The 14624-nt window shown below is 44.7% G+C and overlaps 1 pseudogene; it reads left to right on the top strand.

The window, feature by feature from the left end:
• The window catches only part of LOC124000324, a 30570-nt pseudogene that overhangs the window by 15070 nt on the left and 876 nt on the right, over window positions 1-14624 (top strand).

Raw genomic sequence — 14624 nt, 5'->3', positions numbered from 1 at the left:
AATCGATTACAGATCTCATCTCTTCTGTATCCTTTCCCTCCCTTCCTCCCTCGTCCCTCCCCCCTCTTCACTCCCCTTCCTCTCCCATAGGTTCTCCAACCACCAGTCCTTCCTGGACATCCTGAATGAGATGAACGACTACGCAGGACAGAGGGAGCTGATTGCTGAGAACATGATGATGAACATCTGCATCGAACTCACCAAGTACCTGCAGGAGCTCAAGATGGAGCGTAAGATGGTGAGAGAGAGAGAGAGAGAGATGCACACTAAGAGAGGAGGATGGAAGAGTTCAAAACTCTTACTATAGAGAGGGCGAGTGAAGATGGGTGGGATCTAGGGAAAAGGAGGGAGAGTATGAAGGAGACAGGAAGGACGAGCAGAGATCTGTAGGTTCCTCTGTTATGGCACGAAGGTCGCCTTACTTGGGTTCTCCCGTAGGGGGGTGGTAACTGTCATGTTGTCATCCTCTGAAAGGAGAGGAATGCCTTGGCCCAACCCCAATGAAATATAGAACACACACAAACATTAAGTCTCCCAGTAGACATGACCCACAGACAGACAGACTGCTGTTTGTTTACCATCTGTTTTGTTCAGTGGTTTTTGGTGGCCGTTGTTTATTCTGTACCCAATGCCAATGGCCCTGTCTAAGTAGGGACCGTCATGTCATCATCCTAGTCTTCTTGGTGTCTCATGTGTCCTCTCTCTCTGTTTTTCTGTTTGCAGCATCTGTCGGAGGCCAAGAAATCCCAGCAGAGTTTGGAGAGCACCTATAAGCAGCTCGACAGTGTACGTTTGTTTACATGTCAGGCCGTCTGCCAATAACTCCTCTCTTCCAAAGGGAAATTCTACGCTGTTGGTAGAATACTAATGTATACATCCTCTCTATACAGTAGGCCAATACTTTCCTTGTCAGGGAACAACTTGTCTGTCTTTCTGTTCAGTCAAAGGGCAATGTTTTGTCCAGTCACTGTCCTCCATTGTCTAATGTGGTGAAAGCTGACATGTTTCTGAATGCTCTCTCATATTGTCTGCTTTTTGTCTGCTGTAAGTGGGGTCATTGTTACATCAGTGAAAGGGACGTTTGTTCACTAGTTGTGTGTATGGTGATTCAGGTGACCAGTATTTGTAATATACAGTAAAAAGAGATGAGGAGCTCATTTTAAAAGCAGGGGTAGGGAACCAAAATGAGACCAGAAACTAGCAGCACTCCAGCCCATTGCTCATCGCTGTATGGCTCAGCACCACTGACTTAAACCACTGATGTTCCAGCCCCATTCAGTAAAGTCAGGTGTTAGTGGCCATTGGGCAAGTGTTCACCAACCTTGGGTGAAGCAGAGGTCTTGCTTGTACACAATAGTAGAGACTATTCTATTCAATTCAAAGAATGCCCACAGAACACAGTATTGGGTTAGCTAAGATCAACATGGTGTGTTTCTGTCTCTCTCTGTGTTTTAGAGTAAGAAACGTTTTGAGAGGGAGTGGCGGGAAGCGGACAAAGCTGCTCAATATGCCGAGAAAACTGACCAGGACATCAACGCCACAAAGGCCGACGTCGAGAAGGTAGGAGGACACCAACGCAGAATAAAAAGAACACAGGTTTTCATTTTCCGTTGCAAAAGGTTTTCCTACAGTGTGCCCTACTGAACACAATCCAGCTGTCCTACTTGTCCTGTTTCCCCTTAGACGGTGGAACGTGAGCCACCAGACCGACCTGTGTGTGACCTGTGTTTTTTGTTTTGTTACCTGTGTCCAGGCCAAACAGCAGGCCAACATGAGAACACACATAGCGGAGGAGTGTAAGAACGACTACGCAGCCCAGCTGCAGAAATACAACAAGGAGCAGAGCCAGTTCTACTTCAGTGACATGCCTCTCATCTTCAACGTAAGGCAGAGCCTCTCACCCATCCATCCTGACCTTAACCTTCTGTAGCTCAGTTGGTAGAGCATGGCGCTTGTAACGCCAGGGTAGTGGGTTCGATTCCCGGGACCACCCATACGTAGAATGTATGCACACATGACTGTAAGTCGCTTTGGATAAAAGCGTCTGCTATATGGCATATATTATTATATATATTATATATTATTAACCTAGCTTTCCTTCCTTATGCTGGAAATATTTTAAATGCTAACATTTGGTTCAATAGACACTAAAAACACAGCTGACTTTTTAAATGTTTTATTTAACTAAGCAAGTCAGTTAAGAACAAATTCTTATTTACCATGATAGCCTAACAAAAGGCCAAAGACCTGCGGGGACGGGGGCTGGGATTTAAAAAAAATATATATATAACATATAACAACGAGAGACAACATGACATAAGGAGAGATCTAAGACCACAACATAAGGAGAGATCTAAGACCACAACATAGCAAGGCAGCAATGGATGGTAACAACACAACATGGCATAAGGAGAGATCTAAGACCACAACATAGCAAGGCAGCAATGGATGGTAACAACACAACATGACATAAGGAGAGATCTAAGACCACAACATAGCAAGGCAGCAATGGATGGTAACAACACAACATGACATAAGGAGAGATCTAAGACCACAACATAGCAAGGCAGCAATGGATGGTAACAACACAACATGACATAAGGAGAGATCTAAGACCACAACATAGCAAGGCAGCAATGGATGGTAACAACACAACATGACATAAGGAGAGATCTAAGACCACAACATAGCAAGGCAGCAATGGATGGTAACAACACAACATGACATAAGGAGAGATCTAAGACCACAACATAGCAAGGCAGCAATGGATGGTAACAACACAACATGGCATAAGGAGAGATCTAAGACCACAACATAGCAAGGCAGCAATGGATGGTAACAACACAACACAACATGACATAAGGTGAGATCTAAGACCACAACATAGCAAGGCAGCAATGGATGGTAACAACACAACATGACATAAGGAGAGATCTAAGACCACAACATAGCAAGGCAGCAATGGATGGTAACAACACAACATGGTAGCAGCACAAAACATGGTACAAACATTATTGGGCACAGACAACAGCACAAAAGGCAAGAAGGTAGAGACAACAATACATCACACAAAGCAGCCACAACTGTCAGTAAGAGTGTCCATGATTGAGTCTTTGAATGAAGAGATTGAGATAAAACTGTCCAGTTTTGAGTGTTTGTTGCAGCTCGTTCCAGTCGCTAGCTGCCATGAACTGAAAAGACGAGCGACCCAGGGATGTTTGCGCTTTAGGGACCTTTAACAGAATGTGACTGGCAGTCTGGGTGTTGTATGTGGAGGATGAGGGCTGCAGTAGATATCTCAGATAGGGGGGAGTGAAGCCTAAGATGGTTTTATAAATAAGCATCAACCAGTGGGTCTTGCGATGGGTATACAGAGATTACCAGTTTACAGAGGAGTATAGAGTGCAGTGATGTGTACTATAAGGAGCATTGGTGGCAAAACTGATGGCCGAATGGTAAAGAACATCTAGCTGGTCGAGAGCACACTTATAAATGATGTCTCTGTAATCTAGCATGGGTAGGATGGTCATCTGAATCAGGGTTAGTTTGGCAGATGGGCTGAAAGAGATTACGATAGAGGAAACCAAGTCTAGATTTAACTTTAGCATGCAGCTTTGATATGTGCTGAGAGCAGTACAGTGTACTGTCTAGCCATACTCCCAAGTACTTGTTTGAGATGACTACCTCAAGCTTTAAACCCTCAGAGGTAGTAATCACACCGGTGGGGTGAGGGGCATTCTTCTTATCAAACCACATTACCTTTGTTTTGGAGGTGTTCAGAACAAGGTTTTGGACAGAGAAAGCTTGTTGAACACTAAGAAACCTTTGTTGTAGAGCATTTAACACAAAATCTGTGGAGGGGCCAGTTGAATATAAGACTGTATCATCTGCATATAAATGGACGAGAGAGCTTTCTACTGCCTGAGCTATGTTGTTGATGTAAATTGAGAAGAGCTTGGGGTCTAGGATCGAGCCTTGGGGTACTCCCTTGGTGACAGGCAGTGACTGAGAGAGCAGATTTTCTGGCTTTATACACTGCACTCTTTGAGAGGTAGTTAACAAACCAGGCCAAAGACCCCTCAGAGACACCAATACTCCTTAGCCGGCCAACAAGAATGGAATGGTCTACCATATCAAAAGCTTTGGCTTTATACACTGCACTCTTTGAGAGAGGTAGTTAACAAACCAGGCCAAAGACCCCTCAGAGACACCAATACTCCTTAGCCAGCCAACAAGAATGGAATGGTCTACCGTATCAAAAGCTTTGGCCAAGTCAATAAAATAGCAGCACCACATTGCTTAGAATCAAGGGTAATGGTGACATAATTTAGGACCTTTAAGGTTGCAGTGACACATCCATAACCTGAGCGGAAACCAGATTGCATACCCGACAGAATACTATAGACATCAAGAAAGCCAGTCTGTTTGATTATAGACAAGTTTTTCCAACACTTTTTATGAACAGGGCAAAATAGAAATAGGCCTGTAACAGTTAGGATCAGCTTGATCTCCCCCTTTTAAATAAGGACGCAACGTGGCTGCCTTCCAAGCAATGGGAACCTCCCCAGAAAGGAGCGAGAGGCTTGGCGACGATAGGGGCAGCGACCTTAAAGAAGAAAGGGTCTAAATTGACTGACCCAGATGCTTTTTTGGGGTCAAGTCTCAGGAGCTCCTCTCGCACCTCAGAATCAGTGACTGCCTGCAGGTTGTTATTCTTTAATCAGGCACCAAGACATGGCAGATCTGATTGAGTGACGTCCCGTATGTGCCTCCTTTCCCTATAGAAACTCCAGGACATGGATGAGAGGCGGGTGAGGAAGCTGGCGCAGGGCTACGTCTTGTTCTCAGACACGGAGAGGCACGTGATGCCCATTATCGGGAAGTGTCTGGAGGGCGTCACCAAAGCGGGCACTAATGTCAATGAGAGGAATGTGAGTCGGCTGTACTGTACTGAATGTATACAAAACAAACGTAACGTACGTAGATGCATGCGGTCCAATGAAGTTCAAAAGAATGTGAGGGAAATGGGTATGAAACACGCATGCTTTGAAACGTTTCGGTTTTGTTGGTCTGTGTTTCACTGTCATAATCCAACCTACTGTCCCTGCAGGACTCCATAGCTCTTATAGAGCAGTACAAGTCAGGCTTTGAGCGTCCTGGGGACCTGGACTTTGAGGACTACAGTCAGGGCATCAACCGTGCCTCCTCAGACAGCAGCCTGGGCACCCTCGGTACACCCAAAGGCCCCCTGGAGCTGCTGGGCAAGAACAGGAGCAAACCGTTCTGGTTGTTCAGCAAGAAGAGTAAGGTAGGCTGCTAGTACCACCACTCCTCCTCACAATGACAAGTGTACACCCCTGGTACATCCCACTCCCATGACTCAGTTCTGACTAGCTGAGTGGCTTTCTGAATTGGGAATAGACATTATTATCCTAATCTACAATTCATACCCTAATCAGTTTGTTTCCCTCCTATGAATGGCTAGTCCCCTGAGTGGATTTCTTAGTGTTTGAAATGATCAGTGCTCCAAGGTGCAGGTAGATAAACCATGAGCAGTGTGTATCAGTGTTGAGGCAGAGGGGCTGAATTAGGGAGACAGCATCTGGTGGTCCCTAGAGGGACGTTCCCTCTGTCACTATGGTCCTGAAGCTGTGGTCTCTCACACAATCTTTCCTGTTCCCAGAGCCCTGCATGTACATACTGCATGGCCCCCTCTCTAACACAACACACACACACACACACACACACACACACACACACACACACACACACACACACACACACACACACACACACACACACACACACACACACACACACACACCTTTCTAGAACTGGTATGTGCATGGCTGTGTCCCTGGCCTGTCTGTGAATATGCCCCCTCTGACATTCTGTAACGTGTGACTGACTGACTTGTTTCCAATAGGTCAACTCTACTGGCAGGCAGCGATCTGCAGAGCTTGTGCTTTCATCAGCACAGACAGGCACAAACACATTGACTTTTCTGCTACAAACACACTGCTATTATACTGTATTATACTGGCCTAGACTATAACATTAACAGTCAAACCACCAAATGGCACCTTTGGGAAATGCCAACCATCAGGTATGATACTGGGACAGGGAGGGATGACTTGTTCCAGGTGAACTCATTTTTTCTGTGTTCTCTCTACACCGTCATTGGAGATCATAGATGACGTTGGACCACTAGAGGCCGTCTAGATCTAGAATATATTGGATGTCCCTTAAACAGGCCTCCTGATCCACTCTGAAATTACTAAAAATAAACTAGACATGAATGTTGAGAGTACAGCAACCCACACCGAGCTAACCTACATCATGGCCGGCCTCTACCCACTGCTGTATCTCTCTCTCCTCCCTCCTGTCTCTTCCAGCACTTTCCTCCTGCTGCATGTCTGATTGGCTTACCCTGCTGACTGCTGTCCAATCCTGTTCCTCTAATACACCCAGCCTACCTCCCGTCCTGTCTGTGTGGTGCACCGCTCCTGTGCCCCACTGCACAACACTGACTCAAACAGCTCCTAGTTAAAGTGTTTTTTAGTCCAGGACTCCTGTAGGTCTAGGCTGATCTGTGACTGAGAAACCAGCCTATAGAGTTGACTATATTCTCCCTCACTGCTCCTCACTTGGTTACACCATCATGCCAACGTTCAGTAGTTCCCACCAGCGTAGAGACCTGCCATGTTTCTTATTACCCGTATTACAAGCATGTATACCAGGCCCAGACCTATAGGGTGTACTTTGTACCCAGTTCAGTCTACCTATGTATCTGTGTCCAGATTGCGGTTAACCAATGGAACCTCCCGTTGGTCCACTCCAATCTGTCAACCTTGTTCCTCACGTAGGCTCACTCTACTCTACCCTTCATCGTGGCTTGTGTTTTGTTGTTGTTGCATTGCTGGTGTTGGGGCTGTAGTGCGGCTGTTGTGGCGCTATGTGAGTGATCCGGTGGCTGTGGGCTTCTGCAGGAGTAACTGCTGCAGTGTCGTCTTCTCTGTGTGTTGTGTTGATGGTGTCTCTCTCTCTTTCCCTTGTCTTCTGTTTTTGTCCTCCCCTCCCTCTCTCCCTCCATGCCACCCCCTCCCTGGGTGTCTGTGCTTCACCCCGCCCCAGCTCTCTCCCTCCCCCTCCTCACTCACTCCCTTGTCCACGCCCCCACCTCCTCACCCGCTAACGGACCCCCCTCCCCCAAGTTCGGCCGGGACCCATTGTCATACTGTTTGAAGGAGATCAATAAGACAGTCAAACCCAGAATATCCTCCTTCCGGACCCTCGGGCGAATGGTGAGTCATCAGGGTCAGGGGCCACAACGTCTCCTCGCAAAAGCCTCTGTTAACCTGTTTGGTGGATCAACCTGTTCTTTCTTATTGTTCCAGGAAATGACTGAATACGTCCAATCAAAACGGACTAAATTATTGAGCAAAATATTTTAGGTTTCAGATGTTGACCTTTCAGAGTGGAAAGACCGACTCTCTGAAGGTGTCAAACACTGAATATACCAAACATTAAGAACACCTTTCTAATATTGAGTTGCTGGTCCATGTTGACTCCAGTGTTTCCCACAGTTGTCCTTTGGGTGGTGGACCATTCTTGATACACACAGGAAACTGTTGCAGTTCTTGACACAAACCAGTGTGCCTGGCACCTACTACCATACCCTGTTCAAAGGCACTTAAATCTTTTGTCTTGCCCATTCACCCTCTGAATGGCACACATACACAATCCATGTCTCAATTGTCTCAAGGCTTTAAAATCCGCATTTAAGCTTAGAGCAGGTGTCCTTCATGTTTTTTATACTCTGAATATACAGTGCATTCGGAAAGTATTCAGACCCCTTCACCTTTTCCACATTTTGTTATGTTACAGCCTTATTCTAAAATGAATTATGTTGTTTTAGTTTTTTTTCCTCCCCAATCTACACCCAAATGTCTGCAAATGTTTACATTTACATAACTATTCAGACCCTTCACTCAGTACTTTGTTGAAGCACATTTGCCAGCAATTACAGCCTCAAGTCTTCTTGGGTATGAAGCTACAAGCTTGGCACACCTGTATTTAGGGAACGTCTCCCATTCTTCTCTAAAGATTCTCTCAAGCTCTGTCAGGTGGGACCAGGACTGTTGCTGCACATCTATTTTTAGGTCTCCAGAGAAGTTCAAGTCTGGGCTCTGGCTAGGCCACTCAAGGACATTCAGAGACTTGTCCTGAAGCCACTCCTGCATTGTCTTGGCTGTGTGCTTAGGGTCTTTGTCCTGTTGGAAGGTGAACCTGTGCCCCAGTCTGAGATACTGAGCGCTCTGGAGACGGTTTTTATCAAGGCTCTCTCTGTACTTTGCTCCATTCATCTTTCCCTCGATCCTGACTAGTCTCCAAGTCCCTGCCACTTAAAAACATCCCCACAGCATGATGCTGCCACCACCATGCTTCACCGTAGGGATGGTGCCAGATATCCTCCAGACGTGACGCTTTGCATTCAGGCCAAAGAGGTTAAATCTTGTTTTCATCAAACCAGAGAATCTGGTTTCTCATGGTCTGAGATTCCTTTAAGTGCCTTTTTGCAAACTCGAAGTGGGCTGTCATGTACATTTTACTGAGGAGTGGCTTCCGTCTGGCCACTCTACCATAAAGGCTGATTGGTGGAGTGTTGCAGAGATGGTTCTCCTTCGAGATGATTCTCCCATCTCCACAGAGGAACTCCCCAGCTCTGTCAGTGGTAGTCTGGCTCTTGGTCACTGACCAAGGCCCTTCTCCCTCGATTGCTCAGTTTGGCCGAGCGGCCAGCTCTAGGAAGAGTGTTGGTGGTTCTAAACTTCTTCCATTTAAGAATGATGGAGGCCACTTTGCTCTTGGGGACCTTCAATGCTGAAGAAATGTTTTGGTACCCTTCCCCAGATCTGTGCCTCGACACAATCCTTTCTTGGAGCTCTACGAACAAATCCTTCGACCTCATGGCTTGTTACTTTTCTCTGACGTGAGCTGTCAACTGTGGAACCTTATGTTGACAGGTGTGTGCCTTTTCATGTCCAATCAATTGAATTTTCAACAAGTTGACTCCAATCAACTAATATGAATTTCGAGTCTCATATCAAAGGGTCTGAATACTTATGTAAACATTTTTGCAAATGTCTAAATCTGTTTTTGCTTTGTCATTCTGTGTAGATTGATGAGGAAAATGTTTTATTTAATACATTCTAGATTAAGGCTGTAACATAACAAAATGTGGAAAAAGTTGAGGGGTCTGAATACTTTCCGAATGCACTTTGTATATACAGTCATAGCCAAATGTTTTGAGAATGACACAAATATTAATTTCCACAAAGTTTGCTGCTTCAGTGTCTTTAGATATTTTTGTCAGAAGTTACTATGGAATACTGAAGTATAATTACAAGCATTTCATAAGTGTCAAAGGCTTTTATTGCCAATTACATGAAGTTGATGCAAAGAGTCAATATTTGCAGTGTTGAACCTTTTTCAAGACTTCTGCAATCTGCCCTGGCATGCTGTAAATTAACTTCTGGGACACATCCTGACTGATGGCAGCCCATTCTTGCATAATCAATGCTTGGAGTTTGTCAGAATTTGTGGGGTTTTGTTTGTCCACCCACCTCTTGAGGATTGACCACAAGTTCTCAATGGGATTAGTTCAAACTGCATGGTCGGAACTAGAAGCACAAGCATTTCGCTACACTCTCATTAACATCTGCTAACCACGTGTATGTGACAAATAAAATTAGATTTGGATGAAGGTCTGGAGAGTTTCCTGGCCATGGACCCAAAATATCAATGTTTTGTTTCCCGAGCCACTTAGTTATCACCTTTGCCTTATGGCAATGTGCTCCATCATGCTGGAAAAGGCATTGTTCGTCACCAAACTGTTCCTGGATGGTTGGGAGAAGTTGCTCTCGGAGGATGTGTTGGTGCCATTCTTTATTCATGGCTGTGTTTTTAGGCAACTCCCTTGGCTGAGAAGCAACCCCATACATGAATGTTCTCAGGATGCTTTATTGTTGACATGACACAGGACTGATGGTAGCGCTCACCTTGTCTTCACACCTGCCTGCTGCCATTCCTGAGCGATCTCTGTACTGGTTGTGCCCCGATCCTGCAGCTGTGTCAACTTTAGGAGACGGTCCTGGCCCTTGCTGGACTTTCTTGTGTGCCCTGAAGCCTTCTTCACAACAATTGAACCGCTCTCCTTGAAGTTTGATGATCCGATAAATGGTTGATTTTGGTTTAATCTTACTGGCAGCAATATCCTTGCCTTTTGAAGCCCTTTTTGTGCAAAGCAATGATGACGGCACGTGTTTCCTTGCAGGTAACCATGGTTGACAGAGGAAGAACAATGATTCCAAGCACCACCCTCCTTTTGAAGCTTCCAGTCTGTTATTTGAACTCGATCAGCATGACAGAGTGATCTCCAGCCTTGTCCTCGTCAACACTCAAACCTGTGATAACGAGAGAATCACTGACATGATGTCAGCTGGTCCTTTTGTGGCAGGGCTGAAATGCAGTGGAAATGTTTTTTGGGATTCAGTTCATTTGCATGGCAAAGAGGGCCTTTGCAATTAATTGCAATACATCTAATCACTCTTCATAACATTCTGGAGTATATGCAAATTGCCATCATATAAACTGAGGCAGCGGACTTTGTGAAAATTTATATTTGTCATTCTCAATACTATTGGCCACGACTGTATATTTAAGTAATAAGGCCCGAGATGGTGTGGTCTATGGCAAATATACCACGGCTAAGGGCTGTTCTTATGCGCGACACAACGTGAAGTGCCTGGATATAGCCCTTAGCTGTGGTATATTGGCCATATACCACAAACACCCGAGGTGCCTTATTTCTATTATAAACTGGTTACCAATGTAATTAGAGCAGTAAAAATCAAATGTGTCATACCCATGGTATACGGTCTGATATACCATAGCTTTCAGCCAAATAACATTCAGGGTTCGAACCACCCAGTTCTTTCTCTCACACACACATTGTCTGTCTATTTCTTTCTCCCTCAGAGGCTCACTCCAGAGAGGATCATAGTAATGGTAATACTAGAGTGGTGTCTGTGTGGGGTGTTAAAGGGTGTCTCAACCACTCACATTGACGGGCAATCTCACACATGACCACCTCTCCATCAGTACAATTGGACAAGCATCTTGGTCTCAAACGTCACACTAAAGTCTGCTCGTTTACTTTCTCAAATCAATGCTGGAATGTTCACGCTCTAGTTTAGCTGCTAGCACATGAACTGGAACACAGCCAGATTCAAATTCAATATTGCATGCAAAGCAGAGGGCTGAAAACATGGCCTGTCTGTCTTTCCATTTGGAGTTAGAGTTGAAGAGGTGGCCACCTGGTGGATTAGGGCTGTAACAACACTTAACTCAAGTCACTTCAGCAATGGGGCAACATTATCTAATTTATCTAATTTGACCAATTTTTTATTTTTATATTGGCTTCAGTTTACCTCCATTGCTTTACTGGTCTGTCACTGATAACCTCCTTCCTTTAAACGTTCACTATAAAATCCAATGGGAAGAGTTCCTAAAAACAGGTTCTTATTTGGGTGGGTGTGCTGCCAATGGAATGATTATATGGGTGATAATGGTGGTGGTCTTGGGTTCAGCTCACTGTAAAAACGAAGCATATCTGTTTGTTCACTCTAAAGCAAAAACTGTCATTACTAGAGGTTAAATATGTTTTCTTGTCATCAACCATTTCCCTTGAGCTGAACCATAACCACAGACCGGCATTGTCTCTAGAGGTGGTTGTGGGTGGCGGGGTGTGTTCCTCTCCTACCACGTGCCATGGTGATGGAGAATGTGTGTGTGCGTCCGTGTTAAAGTGACTGTTCCTCCCTGTGTGTTTTCTCAGCCCACGGTGACAGAGGACTTTGGTCATCTCCCCCCCGAGCAGCGCAGGAAGAGGTTACAACAGAAACTAGATGACATTGGCAAGGAGTTGCAGAAGGAAGTGGACCAGAGGTGTGTGGGGGAGTTTGATTGACTGCTTTGACAACCATCTCTATGACTGCTGACAACTTCTCCCAACAGTGTGTGGTGTGTGTGTGTGTGTGTACCAATTTACTGCACTCCACAGGGGATGCATTTCCACAGAGAATCAATCCACCTCATCTCCTCTCTCTTTCCCTCTCTGTTGCTCTGTCTCTGTGTGTGTCTCTCCAGTGAGGCCCTGGAGAAGATGAAGGATGTGTATGAGAAGAACCCCCAGATGGGAGATCCTGCTAGCCTGTCTCCCCAGATCAACCAGACAGCCCAGAACATGGAGAGACTGAGATTAGAGCTCAGCAAGTATGAGGTAATGGACTCCCCTCTACTGGCCACAGTCATGTACTGCATGTCATGTTCCCATATGCAAGCTAGAATACATACAGTTGAAGTCTGAAGTTTACATACACTTAGGTTAGAGCCATTAAAACTATTTTTTTTTCAACCACTCCACACAATTTCTTGTTAACAAACTATAGTTTTTGCAAGTCGGTTAGGACATCTACTTTGTGCATGACACAAGTAATTTTACCAACAATTGTTTACACACAAATTATTTCACGTATAATTCACTATCACAATTCCAGTGGGTCAGAAGTTCACATACACTAAGTTGACTGTGCCTTTAAACTGCTTGGAAAATTGCGGAAAATTATATCATGGCTTTAGAAGCTTCTGATAGTCTAATTGACATCATTTGAGTCAATTGGAGGTGTACCTGTGGATGTATTTCATGGCCTACCTTCAAACTCAGTGCCTCTTTGCTTGACATCATGGGAAAATCAAAAGAAATCAGCTAAGATGTTTTGTTTTGTAGACCACAAGTCTTTTTCATCCTTGTGAGCAAACGCCTGAAGGTACCTCATTCATCTGTACAAACACTAGCAAGCAAGTATAAACACCATGGAACCATGCAGCTGTCATACTGCTCAGGAAGGAGACGTATTCTGTCTCCTAGAGATGATCGTACTTTGGTGTGAAAGGTGCAAATCAATCCCGGAACAACAGCAAAGGACCTTGTGAAGATGCTGAAGGAAACAGGTACAAAAGTATCTCTATCCACAGTAAAACAAGTCCTATATCGACATAACCTGAAAGGCCACTCAACAAGTAAGAAGCCACTGCTCCAAAACCGTAATAAAAATCCAGACTATGGTTTGAAACTGCACATGGGGACAAATATTGTACTTTATGGAGAAATGTTCTCTGGTCTGATGAAACAAAAATAGAACTGTTTGGCCATGATGACCATCGTTATGTTTGGAGGAAAAAGAGGCTTGCAAGCCGAAGAACACCATCCCAACCCTTGTGTTGTGGGGGTGCTTTGCTGCAGGAGGGACTGGTGCACTTCACAAAATAGATGGCATCATGAGGAAGGAAAATTATGTGGATTTATTGAAGAAACATCTCAAGACAGCAGTCAGGAAGTTAAAGCTTGGTTGCAAATGGGTCTTCCAAATGAACAATGACTCCAAGCATACTTCCAACATTGTGGGACAATGGCTTAAGGACAACAAAGTCAAGGTATTGGAGTCACCATCACAAAGCCCTGACCTCAATCCCATAGAAAATTTGTGGGCAGAACTAAAAAAGCATTTATGAGCAAGGAGGCCTACAAACCTGACTCTGTTACCAGGAGGAATGGGCCAAAATTCACCCAACTTATTGTGGGAAGCTTGTGGAAGGCTACCCAAAACCTTTGACCCAAGTTAAACAATTTTAAAGGCAATGCTACCAAATACTAATTGAATGTATGTAAACTTCTGACCCACTGGAAATGTGATGAAAGAAATAAAAGCTGAAATAAATAATTCTCTACTATTATTCTGACATTTCACATTCTTAAAATAAAGTTGTGATCCTAACTGACCTAAGACAGGGAATTTTTACTCTGATTAAATGTCAGGAATTGTGAAAAACAGAGTTTAAATGTATTCGGCTAAGGTGTATGTAAACTTCCGACTTCAACTCTATTGTTTGTTACCTCTTCACATAGTTATTTGTAAACGCAGACCTCATGTTTTCCTGATTTTAATATACAACCCGTTCCTCTCTTTGACTTGGTCTCACTCACAATCTCTCACGAGCACAATCAATAAGAAACGATGGTATATTTCCTCTGTGCTTTGTTTCGTAGTCATGGTTGACAGAGGCAGGAAGGCGAGGGGATTCGATGGTCAGGAGAGATACGTTACCAGAGGATGCTTTGAGCTACAGGTCTCACTCCAACAACAACGAACCATACAGGTTAGAAACCAGACGCTGAGACTTCACTCATGGCTGTCAGTAAATGTACTGTAGTCATATATTTATTATTAAGAATATGTGTTTCTCCCTCCAGCCCTGACGGAACCCACTCCGAAGAAGGCACCCCAGATCCCTCTCAGGCCATCTACGCCGAGTTTGACGACGACTTTGAGGAGGAGGAGGAGCTTGTCGCTCCCATTGGCCAATGTACAGCCATGTACAACTTCCCAGGTAGGTGTGGATGGGTCACAATGACACCAATGTACTGAACACTATTATGGTATAACACACTTGTACATGGCGATAGTGTAACATGCTGTCATATCCCTGCTAGGTGCCAGCGA

Source organism: Oncorhynchus gorbuscha, linkage group LG16 (assembly GCF_021184085.1).
Source record: "Oncorhynchus gorbuscha isolate QuinsamMale2020 ecotype Even-year linkage group LG16, OgorEven_v1.0, whole genome shotgun sequence".
Classification (NCBI taxonomy): Eukaryota; Metazoa; Chordata; class Actinopteri; order Salmoniformes; family Salmonidae; genus Oncorhynchus; species Oncorhynchus gorbuscha.
This window is presented reverse-complemented; position numbering and strand designations above follow the sequence as displayed.